At 46.3% G+C, this 25,705-nt stretch overlaps 2 pseudogenes; both read left to right on the top strand.

The window, feature by feature from the left end:
* The first annotated feature begins 300 nt into the window (after positions 1 to 300).
* LOC147703281 (uncharacterized) lies at positions 301 to 16,949 on the top strand (annotated as a pseudogene).
* A 13-nt stretch (positions 16,950 to 16,962) lies between these two features.
* LOC147703280 (zinc finger BED domain-containing protein 6-like) lies at positions 16,963 to 18,156 on the top strand (annotated as a pseudogene).
* The last annotated feature ends 7,549 nt before the right edge of the window (positions 18,157 to 25,705 follow it).

The raw sequence follows: 25,705 nt of genomic DNA, 5'->3' as shown, positions 1-25,705 counted from the left end.
CTGCGCGCTATTTTCAAGCTGTTTGGAATTGTTAGTTCGTGTGGAGCTTTCCCGTGCGCGGCCCCCTCCCTCGTTTGGAAAGATTAAAAGCCCGCTTTCATCGCAACGTTTGCCGTGGAAGGTCGGAGGACTTGTACGTGGCATTCTGCTGATTGTTGAAGTAAGTCCGGGTTTTTCGAGATAAACATCGAAGGCAGAAGGGGACGTATTCTTCAGAGGCAACAGGTGTGTTTTCGCCCAGTGGAATTGGCGGAACATTTTCAAAACTGCTATAAGTAATAGAACTTCTGTGCTGTTAACATGGATGAAGCTCTAAAAATTCGAGAGAAGGCTGCTGAGGAGCTTTTTTTTAATTTACCGGCAATAGAAAAAAAGACTGGGCAAACTACAGACATAAGTGTACAGAACCTTGATGTTAAAAGCCTCAAAAAGTCTTTGGAGAAACATCATAAGAGTGAGCTCACTAAGTCAAGACAAAGCATCTGTCCCGGCATTAGTAGAAAAGACAATACTTACGGCAGGAGAAATTCCGCTGTTAACCACACCACGGGGCATATTTTCAAGGGGGTTTATCTCCCCTTTTTTGGCTTTAAAAGCCAAGAAAGCGGAGATAAAGTTATCTCTCTATTACCTAGCTGCCGCTAACACCAGTTAGCGACAGCTAGTAGGAGATAGCGACCATCTTGGGCCCCACTTTGCATGTCAGTGATATTTATCACTAATGAGATGCAAAGTGGGCGTGCCAAGATGTTAGAGACTGAAAACAGTCGCTAACATCGCTATCTCCTATTACCAACTTTTGGAGATATTCGCGCTAAGCAGGAATATTTCCAAAAGCTAACACCTGCCCTGAGCAGTTCTTAGCCATGTTATCCAATGAGTGGTGGATAACATGGCTAAGAGCATTAGCTCGCGAATGCATGAATATCGCTGACTTTTCAGCGATATTCATGCTTTGCGGCGATTTTTACCGCATTTGCGTTAAACCTTGGTAATACCAAGGTTTATTTGCGGTAAAAATCGCCGCAGCTCTGCGGTAAATTTTTGTCTCTAACCAAGCAATAGCGATAATTATCGCTATTGCTTGGTAATATGCCCCTACATGCATTACGAGGAGAGGAAGCTGCGTGCAGTACACAGACAGCAGCACAACAAGAAAATGTTAATATCTCCTCACCGGGCAATAGTCCATTCAAAGCCCCTTTTACTTTTCTCCCAATAATGCCCCGGGACGCTATATATATTTTCCATGAGGGTATCATGGATGAATTAAAATTGTTATACAGAAAGTCAAGCAATTCCAAAAATCATGTTAAAAATAAAGAATTCTTTCAGCAAATGGCCAAGCTTAAAAACAATGATTCGGTTGTAATTAACAATGCAGATAAAGGTGGCAATATTGTTCTGTGGAATTTGGAATCATATAGGAGTGCAGCATTCAGACACCTTAATGACGGACCATGCTATGAGCTTAGCAACGGAGTCGCAGTGAAAAGGATAAATGGGGACTATAAAACCGAACTGTCAAAATGGCAGCGAGAGGGTCTCATTAGTAAAGATGAATTTAAGTTCCTACACAAAGAATACCCTACCCTCCCAACGTTTTACTTAATCCCCAAGGTGCATAAAGGTCTAGACCCATTGCAAGGAAGACCCATCATTTCGGCAAGTAACAGTACATTTGAATGCACATCCAGATATGTGGACTTTTTCCTCCAAGAACATGTAACAGCGTTGTCTACTTTTTTACAGGATTCCAGGGACTTTTATTAAAATTACACAACGTACAGTGGGCCAATGAGTATTTATTTTTAACTTTCAACATAGTCTCATTATACACCTGCATCAGGCATGATGATGGGCTCCGTGCTGTTGATTTTTATCTCAAACATAGGAACATAGACTTGTATCAACATAACAAAATGCTGCTAGAAATTATACAGTGGTGTCTTTATAACAACATGTTCATGTTTGATGGCAAGGTGTACAAACAGAAACAGGGCGTGGCAATGGGGGCATGCTTCTCCCCCAGCTATGCATGTTTACATGTTGGCTTGTGGGAGGAGCATGTCCTCAAAAGATAGCACAAGGCACTTTTTGAACAGCACGTCATACATATGTGGAGGTATATAGATGATGTTTTTATAATTTGGAGAGGAAATGAGGCTGAGGCAAAGGCTTTTGTGGATGTCATCAACTCAAATGACCTTAATCTCAAGTTCACATCCCAAATTGATTCTGTGTCAACCACCTTTTTAGACATCAAGGTAGAAATTTGTGACAAAAGTATTCAAACTAGTTTGTACAGGAAGCCTACTGCTGGCAACACACTTTTACACGCCTCTAGTTTCCACCCTCACCATACGATAGCCAGTTTGCCCTATGGAGAATTTTTGAGAATTCGTAGGGCATGCAGCACTGAGGCTGCCTTAACAGCGGTATAAACAGCGACTAAGATTAGACTACTAGAACAGGGCTATAACTCGCCCAAATTGGACATGACCATGAAAAAGGCAAACCAAAAAGATCTGTCCAAGTTGATTAAGGTAGTACCTGAGTCTTTGGACACAATGGATGGTCCAGTTAACCCTAGATCTAGTGAAAATTCTGACTCTCTGAATTCGTTCAGATTCATTTCTACATACAGTAGGCATTCGCGCTCTATCAAACAAATCATAAATAGCCAGTGGCCGATAGTGTTGACGGATGCTGTTCTTCAGGGAGTTTTACTGGGTAAACCCAATTTTACTTACCGCAAGGCACACTCCATGCGAAGTGACCTTGTCAAAACTAGCCGAGAATTATATAATAAAAATAATTGTCTGTCTTCAAAGAAGTTTTTTTTTAAATGTAGTACATGCAGGGCATGTAAGTTTGGAATTAATACCAACTCCTATGTAAATGCTTTCTCAGAAGTTCCCATTAAGATAAGAGGACATTATACTTGTAGAATCGAGTATGCCGTTTATGTTTTAAAATGCATCTGCGGCTTACAGTACATAGGCAGTACCAAGCTTAAGGTACATGCACGCATTCTACAGCATTTGAGAGCAACAGTCAATGCAGAACATACATACCCTGTTGCCCGACATGTCAGAACAGAACACGACAATAATCTGAATGTTCTGCAATATTTTGTGATTGACAGTGTCCCACAGAACAAGAGGGGAGGCAACAGGGAAAGTCCCTCAGACAGTTAGAAACAAAATATATCATTCAAATGGATTCTAAGACTCCGAGGGGTCTTAACATCTGTCAGGATCTACATCACTAATTATTGGGCAATTTTAGAACATTGAACTTTGAATTTTGGGTTTCCCTTTACCATCTAGGCTAGTGTATATATATATATGAATTTGATGAACCTGGTGATTTTTAGATTTTTAGATTTTTTTGAAATTTTTGGTTTCTTTAGACTCTGAGGTTTTCAGATTTTAACTATGATAGTTAATATGTATTGTAATTGGTTTTAGGTCATTTTTAATTGATGGTTTTATATCAGTCTTGTGGTCAATTTGTATGCATTTTACCATGAATTTATGAGATGAGTTTTATGAATGATTGGTTTTATGGTATTTATTTGCACACTGGCACTGATTGTTTACTGATTCTGAAATGACTGAAACTCAATTTAGCCTAAAGAAGACTATGCTTGGCCAATTCTTGATTGCTGTTTCTATTATACTTTGCTGTGCTGTATACCTAAAGTATAATTTAATTAGTCTGTCCACAGTTCCCAGTTCCGATTAATTTTGACCAAATTTGGGATTATTTTTGATCGATTATTTGCTGTTTTAAAATATTTTACCTCCTCCAGTCCTGATCTCTCCCCAACCGTTAAACCATTAAAATTGTACCCGGCTGGGTCAAATCGATGAGGTATTTCTACAGATATGGCATCTGCTTGGGGTTGAAGATTCAGTGATTTTTACATGTAAAAGATCACTAGTACAGTCACTTTTTATTGCACTTTAGCACTAGCACTTTTGGAGATCATGGTTCAGATAGGGTAAGGACTCTTTTGGTATAATTCGAATACATGGATATTCTGAGCGTAGTAATATGAATGCTATTGAGAAAGGAATGGAGCATCATATTCTTCAGAACAATCATAAATTCAAATCTCGTATTATGCAGTAATCAATTTATGTAACGTCAATGTGCTCTGTTCTTGGGACTATTTTTAATATTAGTGTGATTTTTACACATACGCTCATATGTTGCCATCAAGACAATTTTTTTAAATATAATTGTTCTTTTTGTATTTGTACAAATATTTTTGGTGAAATTACTTTACTGCCAGTCCAGGTGTCCACATGCTGCTGCCTGCACTGAATAAACGTGGCTAAAATGTCATCTTCGTGTGAGGTTCCCTTCTTCCTTTGACAGGCAATCTTGTGGATTAATTGCGGTGTGCCTGAAGCCGCGAAGTGGGGCCCAGGGGCTGTTTACAGCCTTCCTACAGAGATGCCACATGACGTGTTTGGAAAGGAACGAAGATGCCTGTTCCGTGCAGAATGAATGCAACAACGTGATGGTATACTTGGCTGCACTACCCACTTGCGATTATTTTAAATGAAAATTCAGGACAGTCACGACGGCGCACTTGCGAAAGACTTGAACCACAAGTACCATCAGACCACAGGGGTGGCCGCGCCCATGGGCGTGACTTGAAAAAGTTAAGTGGTATTCAAACAAATCGCTGTGCAATCCTGAACTTTGTCTAATGCCTCTGAAGAAGTGCTTTATGCAGGAAACGCGTCAGGCAGGACACTACTTTGCTGCCAGTCCAGGTGTACACATGCTGCTGCCTGCACTGAATAAACATGGCTAAAATTTCATCTTCGTGTGAGGCTCCCTTCTCCTTTGACAGGCAATCTTGTGGATTAATTGCGGCGGGGCCCTGGGGCTGTTTAAAGCCTTCCTTCAGAGACGCCACATGACGTGTTTGTAAACGAACGAAGATGCCTGTTCCGTGCAGAATGAATGCAACAACGTGATGGTATACTTGGCTGCACTACCCACTTGGGATTATTTTAAATGAAAATTCAGGACAGTCACGACAGCGCACTTGCAAAAGACTTGAACCACAAGTACCATCAGACCACAGGGGTGGCCGCGCCCATGGGCGTGACTTGAAGAAGTTAAGAGGTATTCAAACAAATCGCCGTGCAATCCTGAACTTTGTCTAATGCCTCTGAAGAAGTGCTTTATGCAGGAAATGCGTCAGGCAGGACATTACTTTGCTGCCAGTCCAGGTGTTCACATGCTGCTGCCTGCACTGAATAAACGTGGCTAATATTTCATCTTCGTGTGAGGCTCCCTTCTCCTTTGACAGGCAATCTTGTGGATTATTTGCGGCGTGCCTGAAGCCGCGAAGGGGGGCCCAGGGGCTGTTTACAGACTTCCTACAGAGACGCTACATGACGTGTTTGTAAAGGAACGAAGATGCCTGTTCCGTGCAGAATGAATGCAACAACGTGATGGTATACTTAGCTGCACTACCCACTTGGGATTATTTTAAATGAAAATTCAGGACAGTCACGACGGCGCACTTGTGAAAGACTTGAACCACAAGTACCATCAGACCACAGGGGTGGCCGCACCCATGGGCATGACTTGAAAAAGTTAAGTGGTATTCAAGCAAATCGCCGTGCAATCCTGAACTTTGTCTAATGCCTCTGAAGAAGTGCTTTATGCAGGAAACGCGTCAGGCAGGACATTACTTTGCTGCCAGTCCAGGTGTACACATGCTGCTGCCTGCACTGAATAAACATGGCTAAAATGTCATCTTCGTGTGAGGCTCCCTTCTCCTTTGACAGGCAATCTTGTGGATTAATTGCGGTGGGGCCCTGGGGCTGTTTACAGCCTTCCTCCAGAGACGCCACATGACATGTTTGTAAAGGAACGAAGATGCCTGTTCCGTGCAGAACAAATGCAACAACGTGATGTATACTTGGCTGCACTACCCACTTGGGATTATTTTAAATGAAAATTCAGGACAGTCACGACGGCGCACTTGCGAAAGACTTGAACCACAAGTACCATCAGACCACAGGGTTGGCCGCGCCCATGGGCGTGACTTGAAGAAGTTAAGTGGTATTCAAACAAATCGCCGTGCAATCCTGAACTTTGTCTAATGCCTCTGAAGAAGTGCTTTATGCAGGAAACGCGTCAGGCAGGACATTACTTTGCTGCCAGTCCAGGTGTCCACATGCTGCTGCCTGCACTGAATAAACGTGGCTAAAATTTCATCTTCGTGTGAGGCTCCCTTCTCCTTTGACAGGCAATCTTGTGGATTATTTGCGGCGTGCCTGAAGCCGCAAAGTGGGGCCCAGGGGCTGTTTACAGCCTTCCTACAGAGACGCCACATGACGTGTTTGTAAAGGAACGAAGATGCCTGTTCCGTGCAGAATGAATGCAACAATGTGATGGTATACTTGGCTGCACTACCCACTTGGGATTATTTTAAATGAAAATTCAGGACAGTCACGACGGCGCACTTGTGAAAAACTTGAACCACAAGTACCATCAGACCACAGGGGTGGCCGCGCCCATGGGCGTGACTTGAAGAAGTTAAGTGGTATTCAAACAAATCGCAGTGCAATCCTAAACTTTGTCTAATGCCTCTGAAGAAGTGCTTTATGCAGGAAACGCGTCAGGCAGGACATTACATTGCTGCCAGTCCAGGTGTCCACATGCTGCTGCCAGCACTGAATAAACGTGGCTAAAATTTCATCTCCATGTGAGGCTCCCTTCTCCTTTGACAGGCAATCTTGTGGATTATTTGCGGCGTGCCTGAAGCCGCGATGTGGGGCCCAGGGGCTGTTTACAGCCTTCCTACAGAGACGCCACATGACGTGTTTGTAAAGGAACGAAGATGCCTATTCCGTGCAGAATGAATGCAACAACGTGATGGTATACTTGGCTGCACTACCCACTTGGGATTATTTTAAATGAAAACTCAGGACAGTCACGAGGGCGCACTTGTGAAAGACTTGAACCACAAGTACCATCAGACCACAGGGGTGGCCGCGCCCATGGGCGTGACTTGAAAAAGTTAAGTGGTATTCAAACAAATCGCCGTGCAATCCTGAACTTTGTCTAATGCCTCTGAAGAAGTGCTTTATGCAGAAAAAGCGTCAGGCAGGACATTACTTTGCTGCCAGTCAAGGTGTACACATGCTGCTGCCTGCACTGAATAAACATGGCTAAAATTTCATCTTCGTGTGAGGCTCCCTTCTCCTTTGACAGGCAATCTTGTGGATTAATTGCGGCGTGCCTGAAGCCGCGAAGCGGGGCCCAGGGGCTGTTTACAGCCTTCCTACAGAGACGCCACATGACGTGTTTGTAAAGGAACGAAGATGCCTGTTCCGTGCAGAATGAATGCAACAACGTGATGGTATACTTGGCTGCACTACCCACTTGGGATTATTTTAAATGAAAATTCAGGACAGTCACGACGGCGCACTTGCGAAAGACTTGAACCACAAGTACCATCAGACCACAGGGGTGGCCGCGCCCATGGGCGTGACTGAAGAAGTTAAGTGTATTCAAACAAATCGCCGTGCAATCCTGAACTTTGTCTAATGCCTCTGAAGAAGTGCTTTTATGCAGGAAACGCGTCAGGCAGGACATTACTTTGCTGCCAGTCCAGGTGTCCACATGCTGCTGCCTGCACTGAATAAACGTGTCTAAAATTTCATCTTCGTGTGAGGCTCCCTTCTCCTTTGACAGGCAATCTCGTGGATTATTTGCGGCGTGCCTGAAGCCGCGAAGTCGGACCCAGGGGCTGATTACAGCCTTCCTACAGAGACGCCACATGACGTGTTTGTAAAGGAACGAAGATGCCTGTTCCGTGCAGAATGAATGCAACAACGTGATGGTATACTTGGCTGCACTACCCACTTGGGATTATTTTAAATGAAAATTCAGGACAGTCACGACAGCGCACTTGCGAAAGACTTGAACCACAAGTACCATCAGACCGCAGGGGTGGCCGCGCCCATGGGCGTGACTTGAAGAAGTTAAGTGGTATTCAAACAAATCGCAGTGCAATCCTGAACTTTGTCTAATGCCTCTGAAGAAGTGCTTTATGCAGGAAACGCGTCAGTCAGGACATTACTTTGCTGCCAGTCCAGGTGTCCACATGCTGCTGCCTGCACTGAATAAACGTGGCTAAAATTTCATCTCCATGTGAGGCTCCCTTCTCCTTTGACAGGCAATCTTGTGGATTATTTGCGGCGTGCCTGAAGCCACGATGTGGGGCCCAGGGGCTGTTTACAGCCTTCCTACAGAAACGCCACATGACGTGTTTGTAAAGGAGCGAAGATGCCTGTTCCGTGCAGAATGAATGCAACAACGTGATGGTATACTTGGCTGCACTACCCACTTGGGAATATTTTAAATGAAAACTCAGGACAGTCACGACGGCGCACTTGCGAAAGACTTGAACCACAAGTACCATCAGACCACAGGGGTGGCCGCGCCCATGGGCGTGACTTGAAAAAGTTAAGTGGTATTCAAACAAATCGCCGTGCAATCCTGAACTTTGTCTAATGCCTCTGAAGAAGTGCTTTATGCAGGAAACGCGTTAGGCAGGACATTACTTTGCTGCCAGTCCAGGTGTACACATGCTGCTGCCTGCACTGAATAAACATGGCTAAAATTTCATCTTCGTGTGAGGCTCGCTTCTCCTTTGACAGGCACTCTTGTGGATTAATTGAGGCGTGCCTGAAGCCGCGAAGAGGGGCCCAGGGGCTGTTTACAGCCTTCCTACAGAGACGCCACATGAAGTGTTTGTAAAGGAACGAAGATGCCTGTTCCGTGCAGAATGAATGCAACAACGTGTTGGTATACTTGGCTGCACTACCCACTTGGGATTATTTTAAATGAAAATTCAGGACAGTCAAGACGGCGCACTTGCGAAAGACTTGAACCACAAGTACCATCAGACCACAGGGGTGGCCGCGCCCATGGGCGTGACTTGAAGAAGTTAAGTGGTATTCAAACAAATCGCCGTGCAATCCTGAACTTTGTCTAAGGCCTCTGAAGAAGTGCTTTATGCAGGAAACGCGTCAGGCAGGATATTAATTTGCTGCCAGTCCAGGTGTCCACATGCTGCTGCCTGCACTGAATAAACGTGGCAAAAATTTCCTCTTCGTGTGAGGCTCCCTTCTCCTTTGACAGGCAATCTTGTGGATTATTTGCGGCGTGCCTGAAGCCGTGAAGTGGGGCCCAGGGGCTGTTCACAGCCTTCCTACAGAGACGCCAAATGAGGTGTTTGTAATGGAACGAAGATGCCTGTTCCGTGCAGAATGAATGCAACAATGTGATGGTATACTTGGCTGCACTAACCACTTGGGATAATTTTAAATGAAAATTCAGGACAGTCACGACGGCGCACTTGCGAAAGACTTGAACCACAAGTACCATTAGACCACAGTGGGTGCCCGCGCCCATGGGCGTGACTTGAAGAAGTTAAGTGGTATTCAAACAAATCGCCGTGCAATCCTGAACTTTGTCTAATGCCTCTGAAGAAGTGCTTTATGCAGGAAACGCGTCAGGCAGGACATTAGTTTGCTGCCAGTCCAGGTGTCCACATGCTGCTGCCTGCACTGAATAAACATGGCTAAAATTTCATCTTCGTGTGAGGCTCCCTTCTCCTTTGACAGGCAATCTTTTGGATTAATTAGGGCGTACCTTAAGCCGCAAAGTGGGGCCCAGGGGCTGTTTACAGCCTTCCTACAGAGACACCACATGACGTGTTTGTAAAGGAACGAAGATGCCTGTTCCATGCAGAATGAATGCAACAACGTGATGGTATACTTGGCTGCACTACCCACTTGGGATTATTTTAAATGAAAATTCAGGACAGTCACGACGGCGCACTAGCGAAAGACTTGAACCACAAGTACCATCAGACCACAGGGGTGGCCGCGCTCCTGGGCGTGACTTGAAGAAGTTAGGTGGTATTCAAACAAATCGCTGTGCAATCCTGAACTTTGTCTAATGCCTCTGAAGAAGTGCTTTATGCAGGAAACGCGTCAGGCAGGACATTACTTTGCTGCCAGTCCAGGTGTCCACATGCTCCTGCCTGCAGTGAATAAACGTGGCTAAAATGTCATCTTCGTGTGAGGCTCCCTTCTCCTTTGACAGGCAATCCTGTGGATGTATTTGTATATATAAACATATATAGATACCCATACACACAATGTGTTGCTGTTGCGTAACAGATCAAGAGGGCCCTCCTGGGTCTTTTTAAATTGTTTACATTTATTGACAGGCAGTCAGCACTGACATGCTCATTTTGGCACATCCCCTTCCTCATTGTCAGATTCAATCACTCACATAATTCAATTTAAATCCTTTGTATCAGCGTTTCCATGCAGTTCAATTCATCAACATAAAAGACGGCAATGAAAATCCAACCAGACATATACGATAACTACAGCCATCTTAGAATGAGAAAAATGTAAGCCTTACAGCACCGAGACTGCCCTCCTCGCCGCCACTGACGACGTCTGCATGCTACTGGATCGGAGACACACTGCGGCCCTCATCCTTCTAGACCTCTCCACAGCCTTCGACACCATCTCACATAGCACCCTCACAGCCAGACTTCACTACGCGGGAATGCAAGTAGCCGTCCTCGACTGGATCCAATCCTTCCTCTTTGGCAGAACCCAGAAGATTCAAATCCCTCCCTTCCTCTCCAAACCCATGGAAATCAACTGTGGAGTAGCACAGGGAGCATCACTCAGCCACATGTTCTTCAACATCTACAAGGCCCCGCTCGCTGCCATTGTCAGACAGCACGGGCTCAGCATCATATCCTACTCCAACGACACACAGCTACTCCTCTCGCTCATAAAGAAACCCAAAGAAAACAGACTCTGCTTCTAGAATGGGATGAAGAATGTGGCAGCCTGGATGAGAGACAGTTGTCTGAAGCTCAACTCAGAGAAGACCGAGGTCCTCATCCTCAGACCCTGCACCTCCGCCTGGGACAACATCTGGTGGCCCTCCGAAAACCACCCACCCCTACAGACCATGCATGAAACCTCAGCATTATTGTGACTCCTCACGCTCCATGAACCGCCAGATCAATGCCATCACCTCCACTAGTTTCAACTGCCTTCGCATCATCAGCAATACCTTCAATTGGACCCCCCCTGACTACAGAAGGACCATCACCCATGCACTCATTACCAGCACACTGGACTACGGCAACACCCTCTACGCCTTAATCAACAAAACTCTTCTACACAAACTCCAAACCATCCAGAACTCCACAGTCAGACTCGTCCTCGTGATACAGCATCACAAGCATATGATCCAACACCTATGAGGCCTCCACTGGCTCTCCATCGAGAAGAGGGTCACCTTCAAACTTCTCACCTGCACCTATAAATCCCTTAACAACATCGCACCCAAATACCTCAATGAGAGAGTTCCTTTCCACGTACCCAAGAGGAACCTCTGCTTCGCTGACCTCACCCTGGCAGAGGACCCCCGCATCCATAGAAACTGAACCGGTGGGAGAGCTTTCTCCCACATCTCAGCCAAAACCTTTAACGAGCTCCCGGTGAACATAAGACGCTCTCGGGCCCTGCACATGTCAAGAAGGACCTCAAGACCTGGTTCTTCAACTGATCTAGAGCCCCCCCAGCGTCTTGAGACCCTCACGTGTGAGTAGCACGCTATATAAACAACTGATAGATTTATTGATTGAGCTATTAATGTCAAATCATGTATAGTTTATTCTAATGTAAAATGTCCTAATATTCGACTGACACATAACTGGTATTGTTCAAGGGAGGGAAGGTTTTGAAAAATTGTTGCAAAGTTATGCTGTATCAGCCTTTATAAAAGCGGAAATTAAAGAATTAAGAAGGCAGGATGCACTATAATCAACTGTAAGCAAACATACATCGTAGTTGATACTTGATGTTGAAATCATGTATATGAATCACAATTCAATCAATTTAAGATAATCCTTACATCACTGTCTGCTTGTGATTCATACATTTATAAACTTCCTCATCATAACTCCCTCAATGCACAAATGTAATTACGCCCTGAATTGGAAACCTAACCCTCCATATACTTGATTCATGACCCTGTAGGGTATCTTGCTGATAATATGCCAACTCCATCTTTTGGTGAAGGCTATCACTCACTGGTCAATTAACCATACCTATACACCTCTTATTCTCCTAGGTGCACCACATCACTTCTACGTTATTAAGCCCTTGTAGAGTCTTTGTGTGCAGCTGGATAATATATTTGGACTCCAGAATTCTCAAGTCATTTGCACTGTGTCCTCCTATCTCATCTTTCTGAATCTGATCAATGCAAAAAATGTGAGTAGGTCTCGATTAGTTTGATGAACTAATTCAAAGTGTGGGGTGACGGGGTGGCTTTGATCCTGATTTACGATCGCCTGCATAGGTTCGAGTATTCTTTTTTTCACATGATGTATCGTATACCCAAAGTATCTTTCGGGGCAGGGAAAATAAAGACAATAGACTGTGAATTCTGAATTGCAATTTAATAATCTGTTTATAGTTAGAGTTTCTTCTCTACCACTGCCTTCTGTCTTGAATTTGGATATTTTCTTGCTGTTTTTGCATGCCTTGCACCTGAGACACAGAAAAACCCTGTAACAGAGTCCTTTTTCCTGGGGTGGGACCTATAGTAACTATGGACCAATTGATCCTTAAGAGAGATGCTCCGTCTATAGGTGATTTGTGAAGCCTGTGTAATGACGTGTTTTAAGATGTTGTCAGAAGTTAGAATTCTTCTTAAAAATCTGTACAATGTTCTCGGACTTTGAATTAAAACTGTTGATCATTCTTGCAGGAGCCTCTTTGCTACTGGTACCGGGGTCAGAATCTACTTATGCAGATAGAAGATTGGATCTTATCAGCTGATCTGCTCTTGTCTCTGATGTTCGTAAGATACCTTTAGTGTATCTTCTTCTAGTAAGTCTAGCTAATGCATTCCGTATAGCTATCTGATACTCCCTGTCAGTAGTGTTGTTTCTGTTAATGTACATAAGTTCACCAGAGGGGATATTTTTCATCAAGCTGTGTGGATGCTGACTTCCTGCATGCAGTATAGTATTACCTGCAGTAGGCTTCCTATACAGTTTTTTCAGAAGTTTGTTCTCCTCCACATATACTTCCAAGTGTAAATAGATGACTCTAGTGTCACTAATGTCACCTGTGAAAACTAGATTTAAATGATTCTTATTCAGGGTCTCTATAGAAGCTTTAGCATCTGCCCCTGTCCCTTTCCAAATGGTAAATAAGTAATCTATATATCTAGCCCACAGGGCAACCTTCGTCATCCGTTTCCTCAGGTTGTTCTGCCTAGGCCACGCATTCTCCCACCAGCCCATGAAAAGATTTGCGCAGCTGGGGGCAAACCAAGTGCCCATGGCAGTTCCCCGTTTCTGTTGGTATAATTGCCCTGCAAAAGTAAAGATGTTATTGACCAGACCGAATTTTGTCATTTCCAAAAGCAATACATTATTATCTCTGAATTTAAGTTGTCTTTTGTCTAGAAAACATTTCACTGCTTCTAGACCTTTTTCATGGTTAATACACATGTACAAGCTTTTAATATCAAGGGTGGTGAGTAACATTTCCTCTTCCCATTCTATCCAATCTATTAGTTTAAGGAAATCCTGAGTATCCTTCACATAAGAGCTAAGATCTTTTACAAAGGGAGATAAAAAGGAATTAATGTAAATAGATGTATTTTCCAATAGACTATTTTGGGAGGCCACTATGAGTCGCCCTGGGATATTCCTCATGTCTTTGTGAACTTACAGGAGATTATAAAAAGTGGCAAGTACTGAATATTCACAAAAGAAGAATAAATATTCATCTTGATCTAGCATGCCATTGTTCCTCCAAATTCGTAACAGATTATGGAAACTCTCAATGCATTTCTCATAATCAATCCTCTTTATGGGAGTGTAACACTTAATGTCCTGCAGTTGTCTAAGTACTTCCGCTTGGTATTGTTCTTTCTTTAGTAGGACAATGTTCCCACCCTTATCAGAGGGTTTGATGATGAGGGGCTCATCCTTTTCTAGATCTTGTATTGCCTTCCACTGTTTAAAAGGGATATTGTAGAGCATCTGTTGTTTCTTTGTGTTGTCTAGGCCTGCACCCAGTCTGCAATGCTTTCATCAATTATGCCCAGGGGCACTCAGTGGTGCATGAAACAAACAAAACTCTCTGTGTGGTTTCTCTTCTATTAATGTAAACATCCTTTTTTTATTAGAAATACATTTGCAATTTTTATTTTTGGTCTTTCCATTTTGGGGTGTGTTTAGTAATAAATGCCTACTTGCAAACTATTAATTGAAGCGCGACATAGGCAACATTTATTTAACTGTGTTCCTCTGGCTTCGTTTTCTTTTAGGTGCACAAAGACGTATCAGCCTCATTGTTCATCATCAGTGCCAGGAAGAAGTCCTGCTGCGGTGTGTGCAGCACAACGTCACGTGTGGCCACAGACAACTCTGCAACTTGTGCAACTGCGGCCTGCTGTTCTGACATCTGAAGAATATGGCCCCAAAAAAGGTGCCAATAGCTCCTCTAGCAAGAAAGTTGCCATTAAGAAGGAGCAGAAGAAGCAAGTGGGGCCTCTTGCCAAGGAGACTGGTGGGCGGACCGCCACATTTTTTGGAAAAAAAAGCTACGCCTGCAGTAGCAGCGGGGTCTGCCGGGGACCAAGCTGGGAGCATCACCTCCGCTTCATTGGGCTCAGTGCCACTACCACGCCAAGTTAGGCCCAAGTCCATGAGTGCTGCAGAGGCAGTCACTTTACTTGTTCAATCACCATCGACCAGTGATGTTGGCTCATCGCAAGAAAGTAGCATCCAATCAACACAGGTTGTAACTCATCTGACGAGTGTTCAACAACCACAGCCGCAACAATACCCACAGGTGCAGAAAGTAGAAGCCCAAGTACATGTGCAAGGAGAGGCGCAAGGAGAGGCACAAGGAAATGCGTAACTAGAGGCGCATGGAGCGGCACAAGTACCCACAATGCTTGTTCCTCCAGAAGTAGGGGCACATCAGGAAATCGACATTCAAGCCGAGGTATCATACGAGGAAGCCACTCCTCCTGATGATTCAGTGTCTTCCAGATCCCCAGCAAGAAAAAGATCAAGGAGAGATACTTCAAGTTCGTCTTCAAGCCCCCTTCTTTCTGATGACCTTGATGTTGATTGGAACCCAGCACAAACAGCAATGCATTCTGAGTCTGAGAGTGAGGCACGCCATGAGCCAACAAAGGTAGCTACGTCTAAAAGGAAGGTTCCTGCAAAGCTTTTAATTATGGGTGAGGACGACGAACAAGAAGTGGTGTATTTTGCTGAACAATCTAATGACGACCCAGTTATCACAGACGTGACTCCAGCCACAGCGGGCATGCAGCAAACAGACATTTTTACCCGATCCTGAAATGCTGCTGAACGGGATGTGGGTGGCGTGAAACTGGTACCACCACCTACGCAGTTAACTAGTACACCAACACCACCTACAGCTTCCATATTTTCTCGTCAGAAGGTCCGGCATGGACCTCCATCCAGCACGACCTCCATTACCTTAAGTAGTGGTGCTGTAAATAGTGCACAACACAGTAAATATCATCAACGCCCATCCTCCACTTCATCTGGCATTGAAAGTAAAATTAGCACATCCACCACCAGCAGACATTTCCAGTCCCCAGTTCGGGGCTTCTTTAGTGTTAGCCAAAAGCAGGAAAACATGGCCATTTGTTCAATTTGTAAGATGTGTGTTAGTCGTGGTAAGCCTGGTACCACCTATGGCACCGGAGGCCAGAGAGGTCATCTCTTAAAACACCACCCTTTCATTTGGGAGCCGCACCTAAAGAAGATCCAGGAGGGAGCCAAAAGTAAAACAAATCCTTATGTATCAGTTGATATTGCATCTGATGATGATGCCGAGGGGCCTATCGTGCAGGATGGGGGGCTGAAGAAGCGACAGACATTTTTTCAGGTACATCCAGTAACCCTGCCAGCAGCACACCCTCTACCCCTGCAACATTTGTGAGGCACACTAAGACTCTGGGAGAGACACCAATGCGAAAAAGTAAACCAATGATCCTAACTGAGTTGAAGCCATCATAATCATCATCCCGTAAAATGCACCAGCCCACCATTAGAAGCATGCTTTGGTCGGATGCGCCATTTGAACGCAACCTCCCAACGGCGCTCTGTATAACGCAAAGCTGGCTAAAATGCTAGCGCTGGACCTTCTCCCTTTTTCTTTCGTGGAAGGGGTGGGTTTCCTAGAATTTGTGGCAACAGTCTGCCCTAAATGGAAGGTTCCTAGCCGGTCCTATTTTGCCAGAGTTGCGGTTCCAGCACTACATGAAGATGAGCTGCAGGTGATTGGGGCAGCTTTGCAGAAGAGTGCTGTTCACACTATACACCTGACAACAGACATGTGGACCAGTTGCCAAGCCCTTGATTACATGTGCATCACTGCACACTGGGTCTCTTTTTCAGGGGTTAGAGCAAAGATAAGTGCAGGTGTTGACCAGTACAAACTTTTTCAAGCTACTCGGAAACATGCAACAGTAGCCATGTTTGCCATGGAGAAATCTCATGCTGCAGTAAACATTTTGGATGAGTTTAACACAAAGGTCTTTCAATGGCTGTCTCCAAGAAAGCGCATGATTGGTTATGCTTCCATGGATAATGGCAACAATGTAGTTAAGGCCATGCAGCAAGGTCAATATTTCAGAGTGCCGTCTTTGGCGTACTGTATAAACCTGGTTGTGCAAGATTTCTTGAAAAAAGAAAATACAGTCAGCAAGTTACTGACCACCTGCCGAAGAATCTGCACACATTTCAGCCATTCTTTTAAGGCCCGGAAGGAGCTGAGGCGCATGCAACATGAACGTTGGCTCATCCAGGAGGTGGTAACACGCTGGAACTCAACGTTCTACATGCTTGAATGTCTGTCTGAGCAGTGGGTGGTAATCAATCAGTATGTCTTTGGACTGAGTTCTACTATGAAAGACATGTGGCTAGAGTTGGTGGACTGGAATCTAGTTAAAAGCCTGACAGACAAGCTTTGTCCCTTTAAGGTCTTCGCGCGTGAAGTCAGCAGGGAGGACTGTACTTTGGGCAAAGCTATCCCATTGTTGCGCATGCTAGAGCACCAACTGAAGGCGGTGTGTTCAACGTTCAAAGATGATACTGCGAAGCAAGACGCATATCAGTTGGCGGAGATCTTATTAAGCTGCCAAGTTGGCAATCAAAGGCTTCAAAACATACATACAGAACAACATTACATTTGTGCCACTATTCTGGATCCACGGTACAAAAAGGCACTGGCCAGCAAAGCATTCATTCCTTTTGATGAAGCAGATGTTACAAAGTACAAACATTAGCTAGCTGTGTCAGCCACTCGGTTCGAAAGAGAGCAGCAGCAAATTGAAGGAAGCGGCAGTAGAAGTACTGAATCAGCAGGCCATCCGGCGTCAAGGTCCACTTCTGAATTTGTGGCCCAAGTGAGTCACTTTCCCTCTCAGCCGTCAACAACACCAGCCACCGTATCATCATCCTCACCTGCACCAGGCCCAGCCATAATATTGTCGGAAGCGGATTGGCTAACTCAGCAAGGGTTTGCTCGTTCCAGAGATGCAAAGGCCACAGAACAAAGTATGCAAAGTGGAGGAACCCTGGAGAACCTTGAGTCGATGGTGCAGGCCTATCTGGATTACCCAACAGAGGTCTTTGTTAATCAGAACCCATTGGTGTATTGGTATGGGCAAAGGCATCTATGGCGACAGATCACCAACCTGGCTATAAATTACTTGTGTTGCCCACTCGCAACCGTGTCTTCTGAACGTGTTTTCAGTGCTGCTGGTGGCATTGTAACTTCAAAAAGGAGCCGCATCTCGGCCAAAAATGTGGAGAGGTTAACAATGATCAAGATGAATCAGCACTTGATACCACCAGATTACAAAATATGTGAATGCACGGTGGAAGAAGAGGACACCGACTTAGATGAGGGAAGTTCTTCTCTGTTACCTGACCTACTCCCATCTCAATTCGCAGAGTTTGAGGACGAGCTCTACTTCCCTGACACTGAGCCCTGAAAATGACTTTCTTTCTTTTTCGTCCTTATTCACTTTTATTCTTGTGTGTCTTTCTTTGTTTTGCAACTTTTACCACGACAAAACATTAATCACCTAATCACACCAACAAGCCCATCAGCAGAACTGTCTTCACTTATTTCCTTATTGATTTGAAGGTGCCGCAGTCTGCATTCCTCAGGTTCAAAAGTTCACAAGAACTCAGTCATGCTCCTCTATCCTCCTCCTACAGACTCCTATCCATTTCCCTCAAAGCAGATGGTTGGATTACGCACAATGAAGAAAGAACTTTGTCTTCGTAGACGAGTCCCCTCAAGTGGGACTGGAATGAATGAGTCCACATTAATGATGGCTGACACAGTTACATCTGAAATTGACTGGAGAGGCTGCCCTGTGGGACTTCACTTCCAGAAGAAGATGCGGACAAAAAGTGGAACAGGTAATGAATGAATAATGAGAAGATGGCATGCAGTGGACATCAATGGCTGTCTGGCTCTGACGGAAGCAAGCCATTGCTGTTTGTTTGTTGGGCATAAAATGAATCTCTTCTGTTATTATGTAATCATTTACACACTTAAAGTAACTAAAGTCTACTATGCTTTTTTACCTTGTTTAATTGAAATTGTACTTCAACTATAGGGCCCACTATGTTGCATTTCACAATATGTTAATTGTCCTTGGACTCACTGTTTGCCAATATACCAAGTTAAATAATATATATTTTTTCTTTACAGTCACTCGCTGGGATGGATGGCTCATCATCATCGGTTTACAGAAGAAGTATGTCCAATTTGTGAGTGGCAAGCAGGTAAACCAGTCAACAACAACTACTACAGCAGAACTACATGTTTGTCTAGTCGTGGTCGAGCCAGGGTAGTGTTGTTATACCATGCAGAGTCCAGACAGCAGTTCATGTAAAATTGGGGCTATGTTGCTAGCTCGAGTTGCTGCATACAATTAGATATGCTGCAAGGGTGAAAAAAACTGAAAACAATCACAGCCTCCTGGAGGTGGAAGGGCAGGCCTTTGCGAGGTAGCAGTATAGCATGTATTTGGGGGTCAGTTTGGGGGTCTTCTAGATTTTTGTGACTGGGTCGAGGGAACAAATGCAAAAACCACAGGTGATGGACAGAATGCAGAACAATGTCATACATTCACCCCAGTACAGGGTTTGGGCCTAAATTCATCGTTTTTTTGCACTCCACACCACCCTAGTTCAGACATGGCCATATGCAAATCAGTCTGACCCTGTGCCTCATGGGAACAGTCCAGCCCGAACTGCCAAGCCATGACTTCCCTGGACCAGAAACAAGCTTCCGAGGACCGGTTTCTGGCATTCCAGCCAACTTCAGCCTGGCTTGCTTGAATCCAGTGGTGTGGAGTGCATGGGACTCATGTCTGAGCATACCCATCCCACTCGGGGTGACAAATGCAAAAACCACAGGTGATGGACAGAATGCAGAACAAGGTCATACATTCATCCAAATACAGAGATCTGGGCCTAAATCCATTGTTTTTTTGCACTCCACAGCACGCCATCACCTGTGGTTTTTGCATTTCTCACCCCGAGTGGGATGGGTATGCTCAGACGTGAGTCCCATGCACTCCACACCACTGGATTCAAGCAAGCCTGGCTGAAGACGGCTGGAATGCCAGAAACCAGTCCTCGGAAGCTTGTTTCCGGTCCAGGGAAGGCATGGCTTGGCAGTTCGGGCTGGACTGTTCCCATGAGGCACAGGGTCAGACTGATTTGCATATGGCCATGTCTGAACTGGGGTGGTGTGGAGTGCAAAACAAAATGATGGATTTAGGCCCAGATCTCTGTACTGGGGTGAATGTATGACATTGTTCTGCATTCTGTCCATCACCTGTGGTTTTTGCAGTTGTCACCCCGAGTGGGATGGGTATCCTCAGACGTGAGTCCCATGCACTCCACACCACTGGATTCAAGCAAGCCGGGCTGAAGACAGCTGGAATGCCAGAAACCGGTCCTCAGAAGGTTGTTTCCGATCCAGGGAAGGCATGGCTTGGCAGTACGGGCTGGACTGTTCCCATGAGGCACAGGGTCAGACTGATTTGCATATGTCCATGTCTGAACTGGGGTGGTGTGGAGTGCAAAACAAAACAATGGATTTAGGCCCAGATCTCTGTATTGGGGTGAATGTATGACATTGTTCTGCATTCTGTCCCTCACCTGTGGTTTTTGCATTTGTCACCCTGAGTGGGATAGATATGCTCAGACGTGAGTCCCATGCACTCCACACCACTGGATTCAAGCAAGCCAGGCTGAAGACGGCTAGAATGCCAGAAACCGGTCCTCGGAAACTTGTTTCCGGTCCAGGGAAGGCATGGCTTGGCAGTTCGGGCTGGACTGTTCCCATGAGGCACAGGGTCAGACTGATTTGCATATGGCCATGTCTGAATTGGGGTGGTGTGGAGTGCAAAACAAAATGATGGATTTAGGCCCAGATCTCTGAATTGGGGTGAATGTATGACATTGTTCTGCATTCTGTCCATCACCTGTGGTTTTTGCATTTGTCACCCAAGTGGGATGGGTATGCTCAGACGTGAGTCCCATGCACTCCAAACCACTGGATTCAAGCAAGCCGGGCTGAAGACGGCTGGAATGCCAGAAACTGGTCCTCGGAAGCTTGTTTCCGGTCCAGGGAAGGCATGGCTTGGCAGTTCGGGCTGGACTGTTCCCATGAGTCACAGGGTCAGACCGATTTGCATTAGGCCATGTCTGAACTGGGGTGGTGTGGAGTGCAAAACAAAACGATGGATTTTAAGCCCAGATCTCTGTACTGGGGTGAATGTGTGACATTGTTCTGCATTCTGTCCATCACCTGTGGTTTTTGCATTAGTCACCCCGAGTGGGATGGGTATGCTCAGAAGTGAGTCCCATGCACTCCACACCACTGGATTCAAGCAAGCAGGGCTGAATACGGCTGGAATGCCAGAAACCGGTCCTCAGAAGCTTGTTTCCGGTCCAAGGAAGGCATGGCTTGGCAGTTCGGGCTGGACTGTTCCCATGAGGCACAGGGTCAGACTGATTTGCATATGGCCATGTCTGAACTGGGGTGGTGTGGAGTGCAAAACAAAAAGATGGATTTAGGCCAAGATCTCTGTACTGGGGTGAATGTATGAAATTGTCCTGCATTCTGTCCATCACCTGTGGTTTTTGCATTTGTCACCCCGAGTGGGATGGGTATGCTCAGACGTGAGTCCCATGCACTCCACACCACTGGATTCAAGCAAGCTGGGCTGAAGGCGGCTGGAATGCCAGAAACCGGTCTTTGGAAGCTTGTTTCCGTTCCAGGGAAGGCATGGCTTGGCAGTTCAGGCTGGACTGTTCCCATGAGGCACAGGGTCAGACTGATTGGCATATGGCCATGTCTGAACTGGGGTGGTGTGGAGTGCAAAACAAAACGATGGATTTAGGCCCAGATCTCTGTACTGGGGTGAATGTATGATATTGTTCTGCATTCTGTCTATCACCTGTGGTTTTTGCATTTGTCACCCCGAGTGGGATGGGTATGCTCAGACGTGAGTCCCATGCACTCCACACCACTGGATTCAAGCAAGAAGGGGCTGAAGACGGCTGGAATGCCAGAAAACGGTCCTCGGAAGCTTGTTTCCGGTCCAGGAAAGGCATGGCTTGGCAGTTCGGGCTGGACTGTTCCCATGAGGCACAGGGTCAGACTGATTTGCATATGGCCATGTCGGAATTCGGGTGGTGTGGAGTGCAAAACAAAATGATGGATTTAGGCCCAGATCTCTGTATTGGGGTGAATGTATGACATTGTTCTGCATTCTGTCCATCACCTGTGGTTTTTGCATTTGTCACCCGAGTGGTATGGGTATGCTCAGACGTGAGTCTCATGCACTCCACACCACTGGATTCAAGCAAGCCGTGCTGAAGACTGCTGGAATGCCAGAAACCGGTCCTCGGAAGCTTGTTTCCGTTCCAGGGAAGGCATGGCTTGGCAGTTCGGGCTAGACTGTTCCCATGAGGCACAGGGTCAGACTGATTTGCATATGGCCATGTCTGAACTGGGGTGGTGTGGAGTGCAAAACAAAAAAATGGATTTAGGCCCAGATCTCTGTACTGGGGTGAATGTATGACATTGTTCTGCATTCTGTCCATCATCTGTGGTTTTTGCATTTTTCACCCCGAGTGGGATGGGTATGCTCAGACGTGAGTCCCATGCACTCCACACCACTGGATTCAAGCAAGCCGGGCTGAAGACGGCTGGAATGCCAGAAACCAGTCCTCGGAAGCTTGTTTCCGGTCCAGGGAAGGCATGGCTTCGCAGTTCGGGCTGGACTGTTCCCATGAGGCACAGGGTCAGACTGATTTGCATATGGCCATGTCTGAACTGGGGTGGTGTGGAGTGCAAAACAAAATGATGGATTTAGGCCCAGATCTCTGTACTGGGGTGAATGTATGACATTGTTCTGCATTCTGTCCATCACCTGTGGTTTTTGCAGTTGTCACCCCGAGTGGGATGGGTATCCTCAGACGTGAGTCCCATGCACTCCACACCACTGGATTCAAGCAAGCCGGGCTGAAGACAGCTGGAATGCCAGAAACCGGTCCTCAGAAGGTTGTTTTCAATCCAGGGAAGGCATGGCTTGGCAGTACGGGCTGGACTGTTCCCATGAGGCACAGGGTCAGACTGATTTGCATATGTCCATGTCCGAACTGGGGTGGTGTGGAGTGCAAAACAAAACGATGGATTTAGGCCCAGATCTCTGTATTGGGGTGAATGTATGACATTGTTCTGCATTCTGTCCCTCACCTGTGGTTTTTGCATTTGTCACCCCGAGTGGGATAGATATGCTCAGACGTGAGTCCCATGCACTCCACACCACTGGATTCAAGCAAGCCAGGCTGAAGACGGCTAGAATGCCAGAAACCGGTCCTCGGAAACTTGTTTCCGGTCCAGGGAAGGCATGGCTTGGCAGTTCGGGCTGGACTGTTCCCATGAGGCACAGGGTCAGACTGATTTGCATATGGCCATGTCTGAATTGGGGTGGTGTGGAGTGCAAAACAAAATGATGGATTTAGGCCCAGATCTCTGAATTGGGGTGAATGTATGACATTGTTCTGCATTCTGTCCATCACCTGTGGTTTTTGCATTTGTCACCCAAGTGGGATGGGTATGCTCAGACGTGAGTCCCATGCACTCCAAACCACTGGATTCAAGCAAGCCGGGCTGAAGACGGCTGGAATGCCAGAAACTGGTCCTCGGAAGCTTGTTTCCGGTCCAGGGAAGGCATGGCTTGGCAGTTTGGGCTGGACTGTTCCCATGAGTCACAGGGTCAGACCGATTTGCATTAGGCCATGTCTGAACTGGGGTGGTGTGGAGTGCAAAACAAAACGATGGATTTTAAGCCCAGATCTCTGTACTGGGGTGAATGTGTGACATTGTTCTGCATTCTGTCCATCACCTGTGGTTTTGGCATTAGTCACCCCGAGTGGAATGGGTATGCTCAGACATGAGTCCCATGCACTCCACACCACTGGATTCAAGCAAGCCGGGCTGAAGAAGGCTGGAATGCCAGAAACCGGTCCTCAGAAGCTTGTTTCCAGTCCAGGGAAGGCATGGCTTGGCAGTTCGGGCTGGACTGTTCCCATGAGGCACGGGGTCAGACTGATTTGCATATGGCAATGCCTGAACTGGGGTGGTGTAGAGTACAAAACAAAACAATGGATTTAGGCCCAGATCTCTGTACTGGTGTGAATGTATGACATTGTTCTGCATTCTGTCCATCACCTGTGGTCTTTGCATTTGTCACCCCGAGTGGGATGGGTATGCTCAGAAGTGAGTCCCATGCACTCCACACCACTGGATTCAAGCAAGCAGGGCTGAATACGGCTGGAATGCCAGAAACCGGTCCTCAGAAGCTTGTTTCTGGTCCAAGGAAGGCATGGCTTGGCAGTTCGGGCTGGACTGTTCCCATGAGGCACAGGGTCAGACTGATTCGCATATGGCCATGTCTGAACTGGGGTGGTGTGGAGTGCAAAACAAAAAGATGGATTTAGGCCAAGATCTCTGTACTGGGGTGAATGTATGAAATTGTCCTGCATTCTGTCCATCACCTGTGGTTTTTGCATTTGTCACCCCGAGTGGGATGGGTATGCTCAGACGTGAGTCCCATGCACTCCACACCACTGGATTCAAGCAAGCTGGGCTGAAGGCGGCTGGAATGCCATAAACCGGTCCTCGGAAGCTTGTTTCCGTTCCAGGGAAGGCATGGCTTGGCAGTTCAGGCTGGACTGTTCCCATGAGGCACAGGGTCAGACTGATTGGCATATGGCCATGTCTGAACTGGGGTGGTGTGGAGTGCAAAACAAAACGATGGATTTAGGCCCAGATCTCTGTACTGGGGTGAATGTATGATATTGTTCTGCATTCTGTCCATCACCTGTGGTTTTTGCATTTGTCACCCCGAGTGGGATGGGTATGCTCAGACGTGAGTCCCATGCACTCCACACCACTGGATTCAAGCAAGAAGGGGCTGAAGACGGCTGGAATGCCAGAAAACGGTCCTCGGAAGCTTGTTTCCGGTCCAGGAAAGGCATGGCTTGGCAGTTCGGGCTGGACTGTTCCCATGAGGCACAGGGTCAGACTGATTTGCATATGGCCATGTCGGAATTCGGGTGGTGTGGAGTGCAAAACAAAATGATGGATTTAGGCCCAGATCTCTGTATTGGGGTGAATGTATGACATTGTTCTGCATTCTGTCCATCACTTTTGGTTTTTGCATTTGTCACCCGAGTGGGATGGGTATGCTGAGACGTGAGTCCCATGCACTCCACACCACTGGATTCAAGCAAGAAGGGGCTGAAGACGGCTGGAATGCCAGAAAACAGTCCTCGGAAGCTTGTTTCGGGTCCAGGAAAGGCTTGGCTTGGCAGTTCGGGCTGGACTGTTCCCATGAGGCAAAGGGTCAGACTGATTTGCATATGGCCATGTCGGAATTCGGGTGGTGTGGAGTGCAAAACAAAATGATGGATTTAGGCCCAGTTCTCTGTATTGGGGTGAATGTATGACATTGTTCTGCATTCTGTCCATCACCTGTGGTTTTTGCATTTGTCACCCGAGTGGGATGGGTATGCTCAGACGTGAGTCCCATGCACTCCACACCACTGGATTCAAGCAAGCCGAGCTGAAGACGGCTGGAATGCCAGAAACCGGTCCTCGGAAGCTTGTTTCCAGTCCAGGGAAGGCATGGCTTGGCAGTTCGGGCTGGACTGTTCCCATGAGGCCCAGGGTCAGACTGATTTGCATATGGCCATGTCTGAGTTGGGGTGGTGTGGAGTGCAAAACAAAACAATGGATTTAGGCCCAGATCTCTATACTGGGGTGAATGTATGACATTGTTCTGCATTCTGTCCATCACCTGTGGTTTTTGCATTTATCACCCCGAGTGGGATGGGTATGCTCAGAAGTGAGTCCCATGCACTCCACACCACTGGATTCAAGCAAGCCGGGCTGAAGACGGCTGGAATGCCAGAAACCGGTCCTCGGAAGCTTGTTTTCGT

The sequence above is a fragment of the Lissotriton vulgaris genome, chromosome 7, assembly GCF_964263255.1.
Source record: "Lissotriton vulgaris chromosome 7, aLisVul1.2, whole genome shotgun sequence".
NCBI classification, from domain to species: domain Eukaryota; kingdom Metazoa; phylum Chordata; class Amphibia; order Caudata; family Salamandridae; genus Lissotriton; species Lissotriton vulgaris.
The sequence above is the reverse complement of the archived record's forward strand: the minus strand, read 5'-3'. Positions and strand labels throughout refer to the sequence as shown.